Source organism: Neopelma chrysocephalum, unplaced genomic scaffold, assembly GCF_003984885.1.
Source record: "Neopelma chrysocephalum unplaced genomic scaffold, ASM398488v2 Primary Assembly neopelma1_95473, whole genome shotgun sequence".
NCBI lineage: Eukaryota > Metazoa > Chordata > Aves > Passeriformes > Pipridae > Neopelma > Neopelma chrysocephalum.
Window position 1 is genome coordinate 2,076 of NW_020924145.1, and position 2,506 is coordinate 4,581.

The 2,506-nt window shown below is 64.2% G+C and overlaps 1 long non-coding RNA gene across 1 annotated transcript; it reads right to left on the reverse strand.

Annotated features, from left to right (window-relative positions):
- Nucleotides 1-347: 347 nt before the first annotated feature.
- LOC113980868 lies at nt 348-993 on the reverse strand. The gene is made up of 3 exons (XR_003538234.1): nt 948-993; nt 780-917; nt 348-544 (listed from the first exon to the last, which is right to left on the reverse strand). It is a non-coding gene; the product is annotated as an uncharacterized LOC113980868 (long non-coding RNA).
- Nucleotides 994-2,506: the final 1,513 nt, after the last annotated feature.

Sequence of the window (2,506 nt, forward strand, 5' to 3'; positions counted from 1 at the left end):
TCGGCCCCATAGGGACAGTCCTGGGCCCTACAAGGATCCCTTGGCCCCGTAGGGGGATTCTGGGACCTGTGGGGACCCCTCAGCCCCATAAGGAGAGTTCCAGGCCCTATAGAGACCCCTTGGCCCCATAGGGATGGTCCTGGGCCCTACAAGGATCTCTTGGCCCCACAGGGGGGGTTCTGGGCCCCACAGGGACCATTTGGCCCCATAGGGACAGTCCCAGGCCCTACAAGGATCCCTCGGCCCCATAGGGACAGTCCTGGGCCCCACAGGGCTCCCTCGGCCCTATATGGAGCCTCCTGGCCCCACAGGGATGGTCCCAGCCCTATATGGAGCCTCCTGGCCCCACAGGGATGGTCCCGGCTCTGTCTGGATCCTCTCGGTCCCCTATGGAAGCTCCGCTCCCATATGTGTCTTGGTCCCATATGGAGTGTCTTGGTCCTATATGGAGTGTCTTGGTCCCATATGGGGGGTCCTGGCCCCAAAGGGGGTGGTCCCAGCTCTGTATGGACACCCCCAATCCCATATGGACACTCCTGGTCCCCTATAGAGCTTGTGGTCCCATATGGAGCATCCCAGACCCACAGGGACACCCCCGATCCCATATGAAGGGTCCTGGTCCCCCCAATCCCATATGGACACTCCTGGTCCCCTATAGAGTTTGTGGTCCCATAGGGAGGGTCCTGGCCCCACAGGGACACCCTTGATCCCATATGGACACTCCTGGTCCCCAAAGAGTTTGTGGTCCCATATGGAGCATCCCAGACTCACAGGGACACCCCTGATCCCATATGAAGGGTCCTGGTCCCCTACAGAACTTGTGATCTCACAGAGAGGGTCCTGGACCCACAGGGACACCCCCGATCCCGTATGGAGGGTCCTGGTCCCCCCAATCCCATATGGACACTCCTGGTCCCCTATGGAGGGTCCCGGCCCCACAGGGACACCCCCAATCCCATATGGAGGGTCCTGGTCCCCCTGATCCCATATGGACCCCCCCAGGTCCCTGTGGAGCTCCTCGGTCCCAAAAAGTCCCCGGGATGGATCCAAGGGACGCCCTCGGTCCCATCCGGCTGCTCCCGATCCCACAGGGACAATCCCGGGATTCTTGGGGTCCTCAGGGGGGTCTCGGTGTCCCCAAGGGGGTCTTGATGTCCCCAAGGGGGTCTCAGTGTCCCCAAGGGGGTCTCGGTGTCCCCAAAGGGGGGTCCCAGAGCCCCCCAAATCCTCTGGATTCTCCATCCCATTCACGGCTCCAGGAGAAGCTCCGGCTGTTCCTGATCCCACGGGGACAATCCCGGGATTCTTGGGATCCTCAGGGGGGTCTCAGTGTCCCCAAGGGGGTCTTGATGTCCCCAAGGGGGTCTCGATGTCCCCAAGGGAGTCTCGGTGTCCCCAAATTCTCCGGAGCCCCCCCGGATCCTCCATTCCAGTCGCGGCTCCTGGAGAAGCTCCGGCTGCTCCCGATCCCACGGGGACGATCCAGAGGGAAGGGTCGGTGTCCCCAGGGGGGTCTCCTTGTCCCCAAGGGGGTCTCAGTGTCCCCAAGGGGGGGTCTCGGTGTCCCCAAATCCTCCGGAGCCCCCCCGGATCCTCCATTCCATTCACGGCTCCAGGAGAAGCTCCGGCTGCTCCCGATCCCACGGGGATGATCCAGAGGGAAGGGTTGGTGTCCCAGGAGTGTCGGTGTCCCCAGGGGGGTCTCCTTGTCCTCAGGGGGGTCTCGATGTCCCCAAAGGGGTCTCGGTGTCCCCAAGGGGGGGTCCCAGAGCCCCCCATATCCCCCGGATCCTCCATCCCGTTCACGGCTCCGGGAGAAGCTCCGGCTGTTCCCAATCCCACGGGGACGATCCCACAGGAGACGTCGCTGTCCCGGGGGGGTCTCACTGCCCCATGGGTGGTCTCAGTGTCTCGGGGGGGGTCTCAGTGTCCCCAAGGGGGTCTCAGTGTCCCCACGGGGGGGTCCCAGAGCCCCCCAAATCCTCTGGAGCCCCCTGGATTCTCCGTCCCGTTCACGGCTCCTGGAGAAGCTCCGGCTGTTCCCGATCCCACGGGGAGGATCCCACAGGAGCTGTCGCTGTCCCGGGGGGTCTCTTTGCCCCGGGGGTTGATCCTGGAGCCCCCCAAAACCCCCCCGTGCCCCTCAGGGCTCCTCGGCAGCTCCGGCTCCGGAGAAGATCCTGGCGAAGCGCCGGAGAAGCTCTGGAGAAGCTCCGGCTGTTCCCGATCCCACGGGGACGATCCCACAGGAGCTGTCGCTGTCCCGGGGGGTCTCTTTGCCCCGGGGGGTGATCCTGGAGCCCCCCAAAACCCCCCTGTGCCCCTCAGGGCTCCTCAGCAGCTCCAGCTCTGGAGAAGATCCTGACAAAGCTCCAGAGAAGATCCTGGCAAAGCTCCGGAGAAGCTCTGGAGAAGCTCCGACTGTTCCCGATCCCACGGGGACGATCCCACAGGAGACATCGCTGTCCCGGGGGGTCTCTTTGCCCCGGGGGGTGATCCTGGAGCC